Source organism: Diadema setosum, chromosome 6 (assembly GCF_964275005.1).
Source record: "Diadema setosum chromosome 6, eeDiaSeto1, whole genome shotgun sequence".
NCBI lineage: Eukaryota > Metazoa > Echinodermata > Echinoidea > Diadematoida > Diadematidae > Diadema > Diadema setosum.
The window spans coordinates 16026807-16047813 of record NC_092690.1 but is presented as its reverse complement, the minus strand read 5'-3'; the positions used below and the strand labels follow the sequence as shown (position 1 = coordinate 16047813).

Sequence of the window (21007 nt, the reverse complement as noted above, 5' to 3'; positions counted from 1 at the left end):
TGACATTTATATTCGCCTGAACATGTAAGAATTATTTATTTATCGCTACTTCACCTCATATCTTTATTATAAGGTGAACCAGTTTTTGTTCGGCTAGTGAATAATAGATTGTACACTTTATGTGAAAACCAGGCAATTAATTTCTGGATCACAAAATGTAACGGTCTATCGGAATTTCCGTGAAAACATGTTACACAGATTAGAAAGATTTAAGTCCAATACATATAACTATGGCATACACTATTTCAACTATATTTTTAACCTATATGAATCTGTTTTAACTGAAGCATAATGACATCATTCTGTCTGTATCTATGCACAGCCATGCATGTCTTTTACATACAGTTTACAAACACGCACATACCGGCACGCACCTACCAGCACACACACATATACATTCGAAATTTTACATTAATTGCTTGAATGATGAAAAAGTCATTCTATTTGCAAGGTTTTGTTTAAATTGTGGTTACCATGGTAATGGTTTGTGTAACAAAGAAAACTAGAAATGTCGCTACATCGACTGGTTATACCCCCACCAAACAACATTCCATAAGCTTTTGTCAAAACAACATTTGATAAGCTTTGGTCAAAAAACTGAGGAAGTATTAAATTCGCAAGATCTTTCCTTAATCTTCTGCCATTAATATGCCGTTACCATGGCAACGTACTTTCGGGTACTGTCGAAAAATACGTCTTGCACATCTACAACCAAAGGCACACATCTGTACCAAGTTTCATGGAAATTGGGCAAAAAATGAGGAAGTAGTTAGCAACACAAAATTTTCTACTATTTTGGCTCATAATATGTGAGCTGTTACCATGGCAACATACTTTTTGTCACTGTCAAGAAATGTGTCATGCTGACCTATATCCTAAGACAAACATTCAATATGAATTACATGAGAATTGGAAGAACACTGATGAAGCAGTTTTGCAATGAAGCATTTTGCCCTATATTTTACCAATAATATGCCGTTACCATGGCAATGCACTTTTTGCCACTGCAGAAATATTTGTCTTGAACATTAACATATTCAGATGAACAGCTGTACCTAAGTGCATAAAAATTGATCAAAAACTGTGGGAGGAGTTTGTGACGCAAGATTTGTACCCTTTTTTGCCCATAATATGCCGTTACCATGGCAACATACTTTTGGGTACTGTCAAAAAATACGTCTTGCACATCTACAACCCAAGGCACACATCTGTGCCAAGTTTTATGGGAATCAGTTGAAAACTGAGGAAGTAGTACGCAACGCAAGATTTGTACCCATTTTTGCCCATAATATGCCATTACCATGGCAACGTACTTTTGGGTACTGTCAAAAAATACGTCTTGCACATCTACAACCCAAGGCACACATCTGTGCCAATTTTATGGGAATTGGTTGAAAACTGAGGAAGTAGTTCGCTACGCAAGATTTGTACCCATTTTTGCCCATAATATGCCATTACCATGGCAACGTACTTTTGGGTACTGTCAAAAAATACGTCTTGCACATCTACAACCCAAGGCACACATCTGTGTCAAGTTTTATGGGAATCGGTTGAAAACTCAGGAAGTAGTTCGCGACGCAAGATTTGCAACGGACCGCCCGACCGACCGCCCGACCGACCGCCCGACCGACCGTCCGCTGATTCCTATATACCCCTTCAAACTTTGTTTGGCGGGGGTATAAAAATGATATATTCCACAGGCATAACTCAGGCAGTAATGCCTACTAAATTCCTTAAAATTGTAAAAGAAATTTACAGTATTTAACCAAAAACAAAGTTACCATGGCAATGCATTGTCTTATAAATATACAAATGACATTTTGCAAAACTACATGTAAAGAGCATCATACACACCATATTTCACCTTCATAGATGAAATGGATCAATTTCATTAAAATAGTAGTGGTTTCCATGGCAATACATTTTTTGTATGTTAACAAAATGATGTCTTGCATAACTACATCTCCCGATCATCATACATACCTTTGTACATACTTAATTTGAGCTAATTGCTTGAATGATGTGGAATTTATTCAATCAACAAGATTTTCTTAAAATTATGGTTACCATGGGACTGCTTTGTCTGACGTATACAAATATTATGTGTTCCACATCTATACCTCAAGGCCATAATGCCTACCAAATTTGATTTCAATTGCTTTAAAACTGAGGAAGTTGTTCACCACACAATACTTCGAAGAAAACATGCGGTTACCATGAGAACGCTTCATCAAGTACAAATACAAAGATTGTCTTGCATAAATGCACCTATACAGAGGCTCCAACTCTTCCGCTTTCAACGGGAGATCTCACGCCGAAAGCCCATCTTAGCAAAATCTCCTGTTCTCCCGCTTGAGATTTAATTTCTCCAACTTGAAATGATGTCTTACTCTGTGTCATCATATGTTGTTAAATAAGCCTCAGATAGCACGAGATAACATCTAGGACCCTAGAGTTGGACCCCGGCAGCAAGGAACTTAGCGCTTCGCGCACATCAAGTTGGAGTCTCCCGTCTGCTAGGGGTTTCAGGCAGGAGAATCTCCAGATCAGAAGGTGCTTAGGGTTGGAGTCTCTGCCTATATGTCATCATAGATACAAATTTTGGAATTTACTTATTAAATACTACAGAAGTTATACAATCACCATGGTTTTGGTTAAATTATGGTTACCATGGCAATGCATTATACTACAAAAACACACACACAAAAATGTCTTGTACATCTATACCTCAGGATCATCATTTACCCTAATTTTCATTCAAATTGCTTCAAAACTGTAAGATTTCACGACAAAAGATTTTGCAACAGACCGAACAACGAACCGCCCGACCAACATCACGGGGGTTACATGTGTAATTAATCAAATTATTTTCCCCCCCAAAAAAAAAGAAATCTTAACACACAAAGTCAGACAAACAAAATAAATCTGCTATTGGATGGTTTAGTTTTTCAAAGTAGTATAGTAACTATCAAAGGGATTAAAATGTCATTCAATGCAGTGCTGCTTGCCACAAACGTTGTTATGCATGTAAGTGAATAATGTTTTTCCTCTGGCTTTTTTGGTAGCATGTAACTATTGCAATGATCAGAATAATACTGCTGTGATGAATGTTGCAACTTGTATTTACAGATGCAATCACCTCCTGACAGATCATTTAAGGAATCAGACGTCCCAAAGTCCTCTAAGGTAAATAAGTAACTAATAGAAACATGTCTGCTCATAAAGAGTTTCTTTGTGGTATTATTACTTTCTGAGCAAGTACAACTGAACGTCAGGACTTCCTTTTAAGAGAGGTATCTAGCTAAAGCATCTCGCATCTCTCTAGCAGTTGGTAGCGGTACTTCTGCATCATTCGGGTTCCAGGGCATGCCATTATTTACACTAAGTCGCTGAACAGGGTCTTCAAACTCTGCAAATGCTGCTGGCAAGTCGAGATATCTGCGATCGAACAAATCACCATGCTCAATGCAGAAATTGTGAAGTGAGCAGCAAGCAGTGACAATAGCAGGAATGAAAGCTACCGATGACTCGTTTTTCTTGCCAATGCACCTCCATCGGCCTTTCAATTGCCCAAATGCCATTTCTATAGCCATCCTAGCAGAACTCAGCATGTAGTTGAACTTTCTCTGCTCGGGCGTCAAGTTACCATTCTCCAAGTAACCTTTCATGAGCCAATCTAGCAAGGGGTATGCTGGATCACCGACAATATAAATTGGAATATGCAGTCCTTCTATTTCCTTTGTCCACTGTTGAACAAACAAAAGAGAGGGAAAAAAATAAGAAGATATCAAAGAAATGAAGTGTCAGGACAATATAATTACTTTGACATGAGGCCTAAGCGTTCTTTTTTTTCTATTTTTTAATTGACCATCTTTTATTAGGCTTTTTACATAACGCTAATTTGCAATACCTAACTAATGTGAAATTTTATACACAGGATACTTAAGTATAGACCATGTGGCCTCTGTGAGATACAAAAAATAACGAAACATAAATTTAAATTGGAACAGATAGATGGCAAAATAATGTACAAGGTAAGAAATTATATTCTACCTTTATTTATATTGCTAGAAAACATTAATAAGTAGAACGTTCTTGGCTTCTCACATTCATTATGAAATGTGAAGTGTTTTATCAGTGTACATCTCCATTATTAAATCCTCGTATTTGGGTGGCACCGATCAAATTCTGAAGAATAATAACTTCAGAGATGAACCTGTTCACCTAATTTGAAAGTGTTACTTCATTATTTGACATTTACACACGTAGTAACATTCTGAACTGTATACCCCAATTTAAAAAAAAAAGGTCGCAATAAAAATTTTGTATTTTGTCAAAAAAATAACGGTTGGTGCGATTGCAGAATGTAGCCAATATTATTCCATACGTTGTAATAGACTTGAAAATCAAATATTCAAACATTATGTTTAGGGACGAGGTTTAACTTCGGGCTTTTTTTTAAAACAGCGAGTGTTGGCTATATTTCCAAATTAGATTTGTATTTTTATATCCATGTACATTGCTTTAACACTGCTTTAACTGGGTTTTTGGATACCAAGTTTTTAACTGAGGGGGGTCAATTCGACCCTCCCCCCTCTTCAGATCATCAAATAGGGTTAATGTGATTGACAATCACCTGTATGTTTATTGTTGCTCTTGATTTTGTTAATTTTGGCTTAGACTTTCTACTTACAAGAGGAAACAGTGAATGTTCTTCTCCATGGTCATACAGGGTTGAATTCCGAAACACTCGAGCGTCATGTGCCCTGCCTGCCCACCCTACATAAAGGTCGGTGAATCTGCAAAACAGAGCAATGCATAAAATTGCGTTTTACAACAAATGTTAAGACATTTTACTGATTTACAGTTTGGGGCCGGGAAGATCATATATAAGCTCCTTTATTATTTGTTTCGCCTTTATTGTTGTTGTACACCGTGTACATTTATGTGGAAATGAGATGGTTCCTTTGTAAGGTCTTTTTACCTTAATGGCAGATGAGGATAGGAAAATATTGGTTAAATAAATGTTTTTACAAAACTGAAAGTAAGGCCATCCCCTCCCAAAGAAAAAGAAAAAAAATACAAACAACAAAATCAAAACAATTATGATGTTTTTGCAGACCAATATCATTGACCTGGAATTTCATAATCCATAAATGAACATCTCCCTCTCCCCCAAAAACAACAACAGAAAACATACGACAACAGATGAAGAGTCCACTATTTATAGGCAGAAAGTCATATCTTCGGGTTTTCAATATCTCATGAACGCACTTATGATAGCTAACAAAACAATCTCTTTAAGCTACATTAATTGATTTGGTTAGTCCTCACTCTGTCCACTTACGTACAGTACATGTTGTATAATAATTAATATCTACTAACCTCAATCTGTGATCACAGACAGCTTGTAGGTTTATAGAATGAAAACCTTTCCTGTTGAGGTAGTCTGCCTGGACATCCTGTGGGGGCGTGACATGAATATGGGTTCCGTCTATTGCACCCCCACACTGTGGCATATTACGATGTAGTTCAAAACCTCTGATCACATTCATAAGTTCATTTCCTGTATGAAGGAAATAAAAAGAAAATACAAAACAAATTGTATAAACAACATACACTGTAACCAACCTTGCCTCACCTCCCCCCTCCCCCCCCCAAAAAAAAAAAAAAACACAAAAAAAAACAGAATTGGAATATGGTAAAGTATCATGAAATGAGGTGCAAAAGGTGTTATTTTAGGAAAAAGAAATACATTTTCATAAAGTTGAAATTTCATGGAAAATAATTCTGAAAGTCAATGTCTAATACAGAGAGGCAAAATATGTAAAGTGTGGTACAGTAGATGTAAATTAATTGAAGTTTTAAAATAGAAAATCTTCATTTTTTCAAACAATCAAATGTACATAGAGCTAACACATTCATAATAATAATATTAATAAAGGACATTTATATTGCGCATCTACTATAATAATGTGTGTTTGTTGCAAGTGTCACGAACAGTTATGAGGGGTAATTGCGTTATTGCAATACATGTACATTCATCTGAAATTAAACAAGGTTTGTTTTATTGTTCGGAATGTACTTTATTACAAAACAAACAAATTCTCATAACAACAGATTTACGTTAGTCGGAATTGAAGTTGGGTTTGTTGTTGCGAACGTTTTGATGTTAGTCAAAAAGGTACTTTATTAAAAGGTTTGTTAAATCGACAATGAAATATGGAACCTATTACGGCGGTTCGTATGTCCAAAAATGATAGTAATGCTAAACTTTTGTTAATTGGAACATTTTAAAAAAATTTTCGTTAATTCCAAAGTGATAAATGTGTGTTCACTCACAAAACTTTGTCATTTATGCTCTCTTTTATATGTAATATTTTAACGAAATTAAAAAGGTGCTATCCAATTTCACATACGTGCGCTGGTCGGGCTAGATGAGCTGCATATGTATGCGCATGCTTACCTGTAGGCCATTTTACATAGGCAGGGTAGACAATTTCGACAACTGCAGCAATAACCTCATGTACAATCTTACATGCCGTCGATCTTCCAACTCCAAATAAATGGCCAATTGTCCTAAACTCGCATGGAGTTGCTAGGCGCCAGAGAGTGATGGCCACTCTCTTTTCTACAGTTACCGGTTTTCTGTAGTTGTTTTCCAGTCTGTCTGGAAGACCAGGCTGTACAAGTACACACAATGCATTAAATGTTGCTCTTTTCATTCGAAAATTGCGTAGCCACAAACGATCGGTAAAATGGGGCAAGACGGTATCCTCAAACCAGGTGTGCTGATTGGGGATGTTATGGCCATCGACATCAACAATTCGTGATGAGTGATAGAGCATGCACAATGTAGTTACGATTGCCGCCAACTTCCGTCGCCGCTGGCATGCATTTATCTTAGAACAACGATGCAAGTCTCTTACAGCTCTGATGATTCGACGTTTCCTTCGTGTTTTTTGTGCTTCATCTTCAGAGAGTGCAAGAGTGGATCTCATGAAAAACATCCAAAATGCAATCGTGCTAACGTTAGGCACCATGCTTGATCGTGTTGACGACGTTTCGTGAGCAGTAGTGGCAGTAGTAATGGTATGCTTTAGGCCTATCTAGCAAGTTAATTGACACTGGACACCATAGGCCTAGGATAACCATACCACTCCATTAACGAGTAATAGAGTAAGTAGTAATCAGTAAATTTAGTAACGTTAGACTCTAGTAGTACAGTAGGCCTACAACCACTATACATACCAGACGCGTTCATCGTATATATCTGCGCAATAATGACGTTCTATACGCGTGGGACTACGCAGGCCGATCTCGCAGAAAATGTCATTGGCAAAAATCGCCAAAATATGACTAAAAAAATAAAATTAATCCATATTTTACCTCAAGCTTCCTGTAAACTGACATAAACATTCAAGTTTTTACCTTTTTTCGTATCACTTCAATCTTTCTTTTTTTTTTGACGAAATCTGGGCGTTATTTGCCATTTTTTCTCTGTGGTCCTCTCGTGGCATTGTAGCGATGAAAACCATTGGTGTTGACGTGTGTGGTTACAGTAGTGATTCCGTATGCGAGACGTAGATTATTCCGCTACGAAGTACGAAGCGAAATTTGCGATTTTCTAAAATGATAACAACATAAAGTGATAATCGCGTGCGAATCGTGATGTTGAATAACGTTGGCATATGTTAGCCATGACACGTTTGAAGATTGAGAGAGTGGCATTTCTATGACTTTTATCCAAAAAAAAAAAAGATAAAGTTGTTTTTTTTTTTTAATTAAACTTTTAAACTGAATTTGCGAATAAGGTCTTGACTAGTGTAGTGGATGATGGAAGATAAGAACAATCATTAGAAAAATAACGTCTATGAAGAACAACACAAAAAAAAAACCAACGTATTATGAACAAACATGCAGAACAAAAAACCTACTTTAATTTCTTTCTTTTTTTAAGGAGAATATGAACAGTTTAAAAAAGTATTCATATGGCTTCCGTAAGTTCATCAGGTCAAATGCAGTTGAAAACTCTTTTCCATGAAAGTAAACAGCCTGATTTTAAACATTTTAACAATATACAAAAAGTACTTACAGGAGATTCCTGGAATTAATGTTGAATTAAATATTAACTGTTATATTTGTAAGACACGTATTTACTTTCTTTATTGAAGAAAAAAAAAACTTTAAAAACGTTATATTTCTACTGTCTTTTCCAAAGGCGCATGCCCGGACGATACAATGCGATTTTGCACCGTGCTAAAGGACAACATTTTAGAAGGGTATGTTTGAAGCATATTTTCTTAAAACTAGAATGAAAAATTGACATAGGTTGATTTAATTCGTAATTTCCAGGAGTCTGTTGATAGGTGGTCTTATTTTTAGCCGAAATTTCATCCTTTGAGTACAGAATTCAAAGCCACGAAAAAAGGCGAGCGGTAATTGGATCTACCACCCTACTGTTTGGTTTTCTAGTTCAATCGGTGATCGCATCATCAGTAGATAGAAAAAGTTTTACCCAGACCCACAATGCACCAGCCAACTTTCCAGACATCCGGTTACACCGGCATTCAAGTGGAGAATCGGATTCAATCCGATTATGCGCTTTCTGTAGAAACAACCCGGTTCTGCGTTAGCGCACTGTTTGATTACGCGCTTGCAAATGCTAGGTCTATCGGATTTTCTGTAGAAACACGCTGAAAGACACACATCACCTGAGACGCGCTGTCCTGAAGCCGCTGCTGTTGTTTATCAAGCGTCAAGGGAGCGCGTCTCAGGTGATGTGCGTAATACGCTTGAGGTCCGCGCGCTGTCCATTTGTTTTGTACAGGATTAGCGCGCACTTTCGTGTCTTATTAGTTAAGCGTCTTTGGCGCTAACGCAGAACCGAGTTGTTTCTACAGAAAGCGCATAATCGGATTGAATCCGATTCTCCACCTGAATGCAGGTGTGACCGGATGTCTGGAAAGTTGGCTGGTGCATTGTGGGCCTGGGTCAAGGTCAAGCATCTACTGATGATGCGGATGCGATCACCGATTGAACGAAACTGAGCACAGGGCCTGCCTAGCTTTAGTCTAGCCCTGGGCCGGCCGGCCCGGCCTAGTACTAGTGTGGGTACAATTGGTACAAGTTTAACCACGACCGGCTGCTGGACGAATTTGTTTTCATCTAACTTAACGTTAGGGCTCCTACTCTAACGTTAGTTCCAACGTTTATATGGATTAGAAACTAGTTTTGTTTTCTACCAATATTCTTTGGTTCGTCAATTTTTCACGGATCTTAAGGTTGGATTTTTATAACTGGATTATCACATGTGACGAGACAACAGCAGTTCACAGAGACACAGCTTCTGTCGCGTCTGACTGAGTTATGTAAGTTCTATCATCAATTCTAACTAGTTTCTAGAGTAGAAGTAGAACCTCCTACTCAACTGTTGGGCTAGGCCCAACGTTAGGCATAATTATTTCTAGTCTAACATTTAACGCTAACAAGTTAAGATAAAAAATGATTAGATTAGGGCTAACATTGTTAGCATTTACACGTTTTTATAGCCGTAAAGAGTCGTTGGGCCTAGGCCTACTGCGACTGGATACTTTACTAGTTAGCTCTAATGTTAGACTATTCATGTCAGTGATTTCCACATTTCTACTTGTCATTAGGCCTAACGTTAAATTCTAACGTTAGGCCTAACAGTTACTTTTACTAACGTTTGTAAAGGGGCCCGCTGAAATCCAATTTTATTTGAAAACATCACTCTTGGGAATATAAAAATTATAAGGGTGGTTCTAAGAAACATTCCATATTAGATTCTAGGCTCTATTTTGATTATATTGATTAGAAATGGCTTAAAGTCAATCTAGAACATAGAACTGGTCTGTTAGTTTGGAAGGTGTTTTTTTTTTTAGTTTTGTTAAATATTTCAGTAGGCCTAGATCTAGATCTAGACGTACCGTACTTTACTAGGCCCTACTGCATTTAATACATAGGGCCTAGACACTACTGTCTTTACCAATGACTGACAGATGAGGAATAATATTGATTAGAAATGTCTTAAAGTAGCCTAGATCTAACGTTAGAACTTGTAACGTGTTTATACTTTGGAAGGTGTTTTCTTTTTTATTTGTGGGCGTTCCCAAGTAGAGTCTAACATTAATCTGGAGAATAAAAAGAAAAAGTCGTTAAAAATAAATAACATGTTAGAATATTTCTAACGTTAGAATAGATATCGGGTCCGTTTCACCACAAAAGTGGTAGGACCTATTGAGAATTGGAGGGTATTTTAAATCAACACAAATCAACATGCATTTGAATTTCAGGGCCCCTTTAAATTAGGCCCTAGACCTAGAGAACCACTCTAACTTAGAAGTTAAAACGTTCAGTAGGCAAACTATAGTCTATTAACTGTTAGAGTCTTAAACACAAACGGCCTAACGTTACAACTAAAAGGATCGACTGTGTGTCATTGGATTTATACAGGTAGGGGCGCCTAAGTAACGTTAGAACAAAGGCCTATAACGTGAGGGCTAACGTTGACTGTTTGTGTTAACTGTGCTAGACCTCTTTCTTCGGGCAGGTAGGATTTAATTCGGGTAGAAACTCGGGTTTATGGAACATTAAAGAACTGTTAGTTATATTCCAAGTCAACGTATGATTTTAGAACAGAAGTAGCTGTTGTAGGATGCCTAACAAAACAGTTAACGGCTAACGTTTAGCGTTGATTCTAATGTACGGTAAAGTTTGTTAGGTAGGCACCTTGCCTCTATAAAATCTAACGTTAACTAGGTCTAGACCCTACTGTCCCTAGACATATTCTAACGTTACACCCCACAAGTGGACTCACTTTTTCCACTTTTGGATTGACAAAATGTGCTTCAATTATGTTTTGATACTCAGTAAATGAATGTTTGAATTTCCTTTCATTTTCGGACTAACGAAACGTCGTATTTTTATAGGCCCTACCAAGATCCATATTTCTATTTGATTCTTTGTCGGATTAACAAACTAGACCCTAGTAACGAACCTTTAGAATAACGACAAAAAGTTCGTAAAACAAACCTTTTTAGTTTGCTAATGCTAGACCTTAGAGTTTGTCTTTTCCGAACTAAAAAGTATTAGGCCTAGGCCTAGAGAATATCTATTTTTAATACTATAGACCCCTAAGTTAACGTTACTAGATTCTATGTGCATCTCACACGTATTGTTAGCGCTAGTTAGTATAGTATTGTCAATTAGAATGTAACAAGTTAGTCGTAGGCCTACTCGTAGATCTATAGGTTCTAGCAGCTCGAAAGTATTAACTTAGGCCTAACTATTATGAGAACGGTTACTAACTAGATCTAGGCCTAGCTAGTGTTAGTTGCCTTGGTTTTAAAATTACAGCGCAACTGTATAAAAATAACACCCCTGCCCCTGTTCGTGTGTCTTTTCTTTATGTTAAAATTCAGAGTATTTTCTTTACAAGTTTGTCAAATCTGAGGCAAATTGTGACTAGTAACGTTAGAACGAGTCCTGCAGTGATACTCGGACGTTTTGGAGACACCCAACTACAGTAGGCCTATTCAACGTTAGATAAAATAGCTGCAACATGCATGCACATAAAAGTCATGGCCACATTACCGTACACGACGTGTACGTGTATGTCTTCCGGGTCAGTATCGGATTATTGAACCTGGCGTGTTTCTACAGCGCTGACACTGGAAACTGCCCCGGAAAGAACTACCTCATTAGACGGTTAAGTTAAGCGGAATCGGTATCGGAATCTGCATCGGAAAGAAACCGTTACTGGTGTGTTTCTACAGCCCCCTCTATCGGATACAATCCGATAGACCCGGAATTTGGGGTTCTGTAGAAACACGCTGTTTGTATCAATGCTAACGGTGATCGGCAGTATCATCAACAGCGCCCTCTACACCACCGGGCCTATGCCCCTTTAAGTACGAAAGTTAATGGAAAACTTAAAAGAAAACTGTACTGACATTTTCTAATTGTCTGATAGTTCTAATCTACATTTTTTGATGCCTACTACTGGAAAGAGAGGATTGTAAAACCCAGGATAAGCCTGTAATGATTTTTTGAAAAAAATGAAAACGAGCAAGCCATGGATCGATCCACACAATTTGGCCTACGTCACAGGTGCTCTTGGTGCACAACTCCGACATTAGCAAGACGAACTACATAATGCCAATCTACTGATGAAATCTCACACGAAGTACTGCAAAAGCTGTTATTTAGTATAATTGCAATATGGAGCTATAATAAATATGTTAAACAATATCTATTAATCTTTAAAAGCAATCTCTTCAACAGCTTTTTATTTAGATAAAACTTGTGGGGAAATTCCAGATGTGCAAAATGAAATTGGCATCGTTATCCGAACGTGCTGCCCATAGAAGACTATGTGTAAGTAACGTTACGCATTGACGATCATGATCGAGCGATGGTTCGCCAGTTCAAACTATCTAACGTAGATGAGGGCTGAGTGAATCTAAATCCAAATGTAGATAGACTCTCTTCAACGGCACACACGATTTACGCTTAGTGAGATGAAAACGGTACCCAGTACACATAGGGTGGTATTCTGAAATCCTTCCTAGGAAGAAATTTCTTCCTAAGTCAGGATTTTTTCCTAAGTGGTATTCTGAAAATCTTCCTAAGTTTCTTCCTAAGTAGACTTAGGAAGAAACTTAGGAAGGGGGCGGTAATATGCAAATTTCTGACTTAGGAAGAAGTTGGTATTCTAAAATGTACTTAGGAAAGAATTTTAGGAAAATATTTAGGAAAGCTCCACCCCTGTCCTAAGTACGTTGTTAAGAATAGCAAGCTGCAAGCATCGTGATAGGCGCGCTTGTCAGTCATTGCGCGCACATGTACTTTGATGCGCGAAATGAGCGTGAGAAAGGGGACATGCCGCGCACTCGTGTATTTGACCCTACGTCATTGTAATATGCGATTGTCATTGGTTAGTTCCTTATGATACGGCATTTCGCATTGGCTTAGGAAAGGACGTGGGCGGGGATAAGGATGGCCTAATTTGCATTAAGAAGTGCCTAGGAAGAAATTTCAGAATACCAATTTTGTCTTTCCTAGGCACTTCCTAGGTTTCTGACTTAGGAAGAAACTTAGGAAGATTTTCAGAATACCACCCATAGACTCTGAAATTCTAGAACTAGGACTAGGACTACGGAGCAGTCAAGGAGTAGGTTCTACGTGGCAGTCCAAGCTTTGATGAGTAGGCCCTACACTCACTCACCGTCGACATTGCAGCTGTAACTGTTAGGCCCTATGTGCACAGCGCTAATAAGGCACAGCGTAACGTTGCATACCCCTGCTGCCAGAACTTGAAGAAGGTCCAGACGAAAGTCCAGACTCCAGATCTAGATCTGGACCCTTGTCCTGCAGGCACTGTTGTTCCTGTGCTGGATTTTTCAGGTAAGGTATCTGCTTTATGGATTTCCGATGTTTTGTAGTCGAGATAAATCTCATAGTGGTGTTATTTACACCAAGGACTAATGTTAGATCTAACAGTTTGTTTCAGTAGGCCTACTAGGACCCATATCTCGGAAGAGTGGCCTGACCACGTAGATTCTAACACAGTGTCGCCGCTTCGCGATCCCAGCGCTGGTGTAGGTATAGTGCTAGCGTACTTCCGTATCCATGTAGATATCTCAAAATTCACCTTGCCAATGGCACCAAACTCACAGGAAATACTTTATGATTCATATCCAACAGCTCACGTTAATTGGAAACAAATCACATGTCGGGAAACGTAAGTGTAGATGTCGACTTTCCTGTCGGCGTCGCTAAAAATAATCTGGGGCCTGTCTTATAACGACTTGTGATAGAAATCAATCACAAGTTTTGTGTGTGCTGCAATGCAAGTTGCGATTGATTTGGTGACTTGTGATTGATTTGAAGGCTTTATAAGACGGGGCCCTGCTCTACGACTAACACGAGTGATTGCGGCCAGGCCCGCCCTACCTACCTGCTGCGCACGCACAGACTGAAGTTAGCCATTTAATATCATAAGACAAATCTTTCAAGTAATCGGGGGCAATAAATAGATTTACAAATTATTTGAGGTAAGTTGAATGAAAAATGTAGTTCCTATATCACACAAGTCGCAAAAATCATTACACTTTTGAATTTAGTTCTCGTGTAAATTCCCTGTTCGCACAGTACCAGTCGGCTAACTTCAGTTTTAGATTGTGCATCTTGCGTTCGCCAAGATCTCTCGCGAAGAGTGAGTTTTTTTTTTTTTTTGAGTGACGACTTGAAAGTCGACGTCAATATTGATACTTCTCGATTACTGATTTCGTTCAAATATAAGAGAATACTTTGAAATATGCTATTAAGTATATCCTGTAATTTTGGTGCGATTTGGTTTAGCGCAATTTGAGATATCTACATGGATAGAACAGTACACAAGCGCTGCCTGCTAGCTAAATTAGGCCTAAGCGTCGTCTGCTACTCGATACGAATTAACGCACGCGTATGCGAGCACTTGTAATCAGTAATAGTGAGAGCACCTGTGACATCATAACATCCGGGCTCGTCAGCTCATTAGCATAATTCTCACCTAAAAAGTTCCATTTTTAACATTAAATTACGGACTTAATCGTTATGAAATTTTGATTCTGTTTGCACCGCTGGGTCTTTTAGAATTAAAAGAACAACATATAAAAAAAATAAAAAACCGGTAAAATGCCCTTTTAATGATACCAAAGAGTGTCATTAACTACTCTGATATCAAGCATTACATCGTGTTTTCTCTGCCACACCGATGCTGACCGTCTTCGGTAACCGAGGAGCAGTTGAATCTTGTTATCATGGTATCCGTAGAATTCAGAGAAAAAAAAAAAGAAATATAGCCGATCTTCGAGGAATTTTGTCATTTTATGTGAGCAAAGAGGTTGAGATCTTCGCATGCGTAGGTGAGGGGTCGTAATCAAATACCGGAGTGTGCGCACGGAGCTCTTGGGTTGTAATTACAGGGGGCGTGCAGGAGCGCGCATTGAGGACATATTTGCGCGTGTAATCATCATTTTGGCTTCTAACAACGCGTCTGATTGGATGGAATAACAATTAGATGGGAGGGACCTAAGATAATTACAGGGGACTTAATCATACCTTAATTACTATACCGATTTTGCCCATGATTAAGGGCCTATTAACTTCACGACTTAATCACGAAGTTAATTACAGACTTAATCACGACCTCAGAATACCACCCCAGGTAATGAATGTGAAAGACTTATTAGTGGAGCTCATGGCCTTACGCAGAAATGTTTTGAGCTATAAATGGAGGCGCAAGAATAAATGTTTATTTGAGGGAACACTCAAACGAGGGTAGGGTATATAGAGGGAATCATTATCGGTCGGTCGGTATTACAGGTCTTTTGCAATGTTGCGCGTCAGTTTACCTGTTTAAAGCCCAAACAAAGTTCTGGTACGCCTGCAAAAATTGTCAAATTTTGCTCAAAAATGTGCAGGATAACGATGTTATGACAAGATATTCGATGGGTAACGACGAAAATGGGAAATATTAACCAAAAAGGTTCAGTCTCAGTATGGTTGGGTGTTCATAATACCGGACACCTAACGATTTGCTATCAATAGAAACGTGAAAAATCTCACAATTTGCCTGAAATTTTACTCACGTGTGGAGAAAATACTCTGGATTCACAAGCGCGCACTGAAAATGCGATCTGAGGTACGCGCTCTTAAATGGCGGCTTCGAACGCGTGGGGTGTCATTTTTTTCCGCACTCAGTTGCCCTGCTCATTTCAACCGACCACCCTGACAATACCTATAAAGGGCACTTAAATGCGTTTTTTCGACAGGCCGCTGTTTTTTTCTAGCCGTCATTTTTCCCCCAATAACATTTGAATATATTTTGAATCCTTCGATATTACTTTTGAAGGACTGTTTGATGAATTTGAATTGATTTTCATTAGGAAACTTTTCATCGTAATTGAAATAAATTAGATGAGTCGGTTTGTTTTTTTCACATTCATTTTTCGTTTCTGCATGAACTCGTACGGTCGTAGCAGGCGACAAAATGTTTATGTCATGTGTATGTGTAACGTGTGTGCACGATCGTACAAGCGGCGGTGACAATTTTGCGGTCAAAATCGTCAAATTTATTACGGAAGGATACTCTACATCTAACAACGAGTCAGCAAAGGTAGGCCTAGTTATGTAGTTACACGATAAACCTTATTCGATTTTGCTAAATTTCGTTAATTTAGAGGGAATACTTAGTTGTTTTCGCCACATTTTACTCGGTAGCGTAGCCCAGTGAAGAATCGAACACCGTTGCGCGTAGTCCCATGCGTACATTTTCTTTCTGTACGCGCAATGCCATTATAATGCGCGGTCGGTCGTTATGGACCCGGGCCGGTATTCCATAAACTAGATAAGCATGCTTAAGTCAGAAAATCTAAGCAATTTTGCTTATTTTCTGGCTAAGATAAAATTCTTAGCTTAACTTCGTATTCCATAAAAATTGGCTAAGAATTTGTCTTAGCATTTTGCTAAGAATTTTGCTAAGAATTTTGTCTTAGCTAAGACAGATTTCGGCTTGCTGGCTAAGCATATTTTCTTAAAAATGTGCCGTCGGTATTCTATAACGACATTTGTCTAAGAAATTTACCCTAAATTTAAGACAGCTATTGAGCTGTCTTAACTTGGGTTCTAGTAAGAAAAAATTATGGGTGTAGCATAACAATGTAGAAAAGATGGCGGTTTTAGCTCATGATTTTTCATCTTTTTGCTAAATAAAGAAGTTCATCAGTAATCAGTAATGTAAATGAAATGAGTTCAGGGTTTGACGAAGCGTCTCGTGTGCGTCTCGTACGAGGAACTTGCGCAGTATCAATACGGTAGAAACTCGGTGGGCCATTGGCCACGGGGGAATCGGGGGGGGGGGGTATGTGTTGCGCGTATTGTGCGTGCCATCGACCTCCTTCTCAGCGCGCATTAGCGGCGGAGTGGAGCGCGCAGCTAGAGGAACGCACATAGCCGCCCGGATAAGTCTACGTTTATGCCACAACCCCCTACTAGACTAGACGTAGACGTATACATGCCCTTATACACGTGCGGCGATCATAGTTTGTGTATCGAGTCAGGCGAGTAGCCCTGTCACAAAGCCGAAGCGTCCTCTCCGGCTCTACCGGATCGGTGAGTACGGAATACTAAATACTTTTTAAAGTTATCTGGGCCTAGTAACGTTAGGGTGTAAACATAAGTAGGCCTACTCGCTTTGATTTTGATTCCCGTGATTTCATGATGTTCACTCGGTGTCGTACTTGAAATGTGGTGTGATGTGATTGCGGTGTGAGTCTCACTAAAAAGGCCGTAACTTTGGCCGAAAAAATCCAAAACAACACGTAACTGTTAGGTCTAGGTTGCCTACTACTAAATAAGTAGGCCGTTTACTCGTGTTGCACAGAGACACTGTGAGACCTAGAGTAATATGAAGACGTTGCTCCTATTAAGAAAAAAAAGAAAAAGAAAAAAGCCATGGGTGGCTAGGGTAGTTGCGATTGTTGCTTAAACACGTAAAATACAGACTTTCACCGCGGGGCAGCTGTTCGCGAACAGTGATGACATGAATATCTTGCTTATAACGTCATCAGAATTTAAGATTTTTGCTTAGCCAAATCGCCCGACTTAAGAAAAATGCCTTACAGTTTATGGAATACCGTTACGGCAATTTTCTTAGCTAAGCAAAAATCTAAGACAAATTGCTTAAACTTAAGCAATTTGTCTTAGAAGTTTATGGAATACCGGCCCAGAACACGAAGCGCTAGTTTACACAGGCCGCTCCCATAGGACAACACTGTACAATCAGAGCGACAACCATTACAACTCATCCCGCCGTCAAAAAGCGAAGCCGAGTTATCCCAGAGTCCGCGACCTGACCCCGTTCGGGTAAGTATGGTAGGTGTTCAACCCAACGACCGGGGCCGGTATTCCATAAACTTCTAAGACAAATTGCTTAAGTTTAAGCAATTTGTCTTAGATTTTTGCTTAGCTAAGAAAATCGCCCTAACGGTATTCCATAAACTGTAAGGCATTTTTCTTAAGTCGGGCGATTTGGCTAAGCAAAAATCTTAAATTCTGATGACGTCATTTGACATAAGCAAGATATTCATGTCATCACTGTTCGCGAACAGCTGCCCCGCGGTGAAAGTCTATGTATTTTACGTGTTTAAGCAACAATCGCAACTACCCTAGTCACCCATGGAAAAAGATACCTAACGTTAGGCCTAATGCACACTTTTTCAGAGGCTTTTTTTTAATATAGGAGCAACGTCTTCATATTACTCTAGGTCTCACAGTGTCTAGAATGTCAGTAAACGGCCTACTTATTTAGTAGTAGGCAACCTAGACCTAACAGTTACGTGTTGTTTTGGATCTTTTCGGCCAAAGTTACGGCCTTGTAAGTGAGACTCACACCGCAATCACATCACACCACATTTCAAGTACGACACCGAGTGAAAAAAGAAACATCATGAAATCACGAGAATCAAAATCAAAGCGAGTACTTATGTTTACACCCTAACGTAGTTACTAGGCCCAGATAATTAGTCCGTACTCACCGATCCGGTAGAGCCGGAGAGGACGCTTTGTGACAGTACTCGCCTGTCTCGATACACAAACTGTGATAGCCGCACGTGTATAAGCAAGCTAGGGCATACGTCTACGTAATGTAGTGGGTTGTGGCATAAACGTAGACTTTATATCCGGGCGGCTATGTGCGTTCCTCTAGCTGCGCGCTCCACTCCGCCGCTAAAGCGCGCTGAGAAGGAGGTCGAGGGCACGCATATACGCGCAACACATACCCCCCCCCCCCCCCGATTCCCCGTGGCCCATGGCCCACTGAGTTTCTACCGTATTGTTACTGTGCAAGTTCCCACGAGACGCAAACGAGACGCTTCGTCAAACCCTGAACTCATTTCATTAACATTACTGATTACTGATGAACTTCTTTATTTAGCAAAAAGATGAAAAATCATGAGCTAAAGCCGCCATCTTTTCTACATTGTTATGCTACACCCATAATTTTTTCTTACTGGAACCCAAGTTAAGACAGCTCAATAGCTGTCTTAGATTTAGGGTAAATTTCTTAGACAAATGTCGTTTTGGAATACCGACGGCACATTTTTAAGAAAATATGCTTAGCCAGCAAGCCGAAATCTGTCTTAGCTAAGACAAAATTCTTAGCAAAATGCTAAGACAAATTCTTAGCCAAATTTTATGGAATACGAACTTAAGCTAAGAATTTTATCTTAGCCAGAAAATAAGCAAAATTGCTTAGATTTTCTGACTTAAGCATGCTTATCTAGTTTATGGAATACCGGCCCTGGCCAATGGCGTTGCATTCCGTAATCTGAGGAAACGGTTTGGATGGTGTCGCTGAAGAAGAAACGATAGCAAGTAAAGAAATGTGTACGATTTATCCTAATGGCATCTACATGCATGTATCCAAAAAGAAACTCAATGCGTAAGATTATAAAGTAGATTAAATCCGGGTCGGCATCTTATGACTAGACTTTTATGGATTGTCTTAAATTCCAGAGGTTATTATAATGTTGTCCCGAGGGGCACCGTAGGCAATCAAATATCTATGTAAATCGACAAATGCTAGTATACTTGTATACGAATATAGATATTTAAGTATGTGTGCGTGCGTGTTTCTTTCGATATACAGTTAACTGATTGTCACGTTGGAAAAAAATCATACCAAAGACGTCGAGACAAGACACAATATCCAACACTGCTGTCTGGTTTATCCTGTCCACGTCACATGTGTAGATCCCTTCATCCGCGATGGAAACAGACATGATCACCAGAGTCATTGTTTCGACATCCAGTTGGACATGGCCGGAGGTGTAGCCTTCATGGTATGTGACTTCTTGTTTAAAGTAGCTTAAGACCCTTTTCCGGTCCATTCCTTCGTTTTCTTGGTAAAACCAATACAAGTTCCTCATACCACCCGTGAAGGTGCATGGTATGCGTGCTTGTTGACCAGCTTGTCCTGTAATTCTGGTTCCCTCACAAGATAACACCGCAGCGGGAAGTAGAGTAATGAGCAAGACGACGGCACATATATCTGCAATTCACAGTAAGAAATTGGTTAATGTACTATGCATAATACTACACATACAAGTAGGGCCTATATAAGGTGCGTTTGTAATGCTGTCGATATATTTCGTACAATCTCCATTGCATTCATTCATTCATTTCATTAATTCAATTTTTCCATTTCCAACAGAAATCAAATAAGTATTCCACAAAAAAACCTGCAAAGAAGCCTACAATGATTACATCACTAACATCATGAGTCCAGATGCCACCCACAACCCAAAGCACTTCTGGTCCTTTATTAACAGCAAGCGGTGTGACACAACAGGCATTGCCCCACTCAATGGGCAAGATGGCATAACCTAATCTGATAGTCAAAAGAAAGCCGACATGTTGAATGACCAATTCGTATCAGTGTTTAATCATGATGAGGATCCAACTTGCATGTAAGACAAAGGCCCCAGTCCTTATCCAGCAATGAAGAACATTGTGGTCTCAGAAAGTGGTGTGTTTAAACTCCTCTCTAATCTTTAGGTCCACAAGGCAACTGGTCCCGACGACATCCCAGTGAGATTGTTGAAAGATCTTGCAGCAGAACTTACTCCAGTATTTACACTGTCCTTTCAGACATCCTTGGATGAGGGTGAAGTTCCTGATGATTGGAGGAAAGCCAATGTTTTGTCCATCTATAAGAAAGGTGAAAGAAATCACCCAGGTAACTACAGACCAATCTCCTTAGCATCTATCTCTTGTTAAATACTGGAAAGCATCGTATGCAGCTTCATCATGGACCATCGTGACAGCCGCAATGTCCTGCATGATGCAAAACATGGCTTCCGCAAGAAACGATCATGTGAAATCCAGCTCATCCTTGCTGGTCAAGATCTGGCCAAAGGAATTGATGCTCGGGAACAAACGA

General features: G+C 39.3%; 1 long non-coding RNA gene across 1 annotated transcript; it reads left to right on the top strand.

Moving 5' to 3' along the window:
* Window positions 1-4740: 4740 nt before the first annotated feature.
* LOC140229981 (uncharacterized) lies at window positions 4741-20743 on the top strand. Its single transcript, XR_011901349.1, has 4 exons — window positions 4741-4789; window positions 8222-8282; window positions 19819-19907; window positions 20623-20743. It is a non-coding gene; the product is annotated as an uncharacterized lncRNA (long non-coding RNA).
* Window positions 20744-21007: the final 264 nt, after the last annotated feature.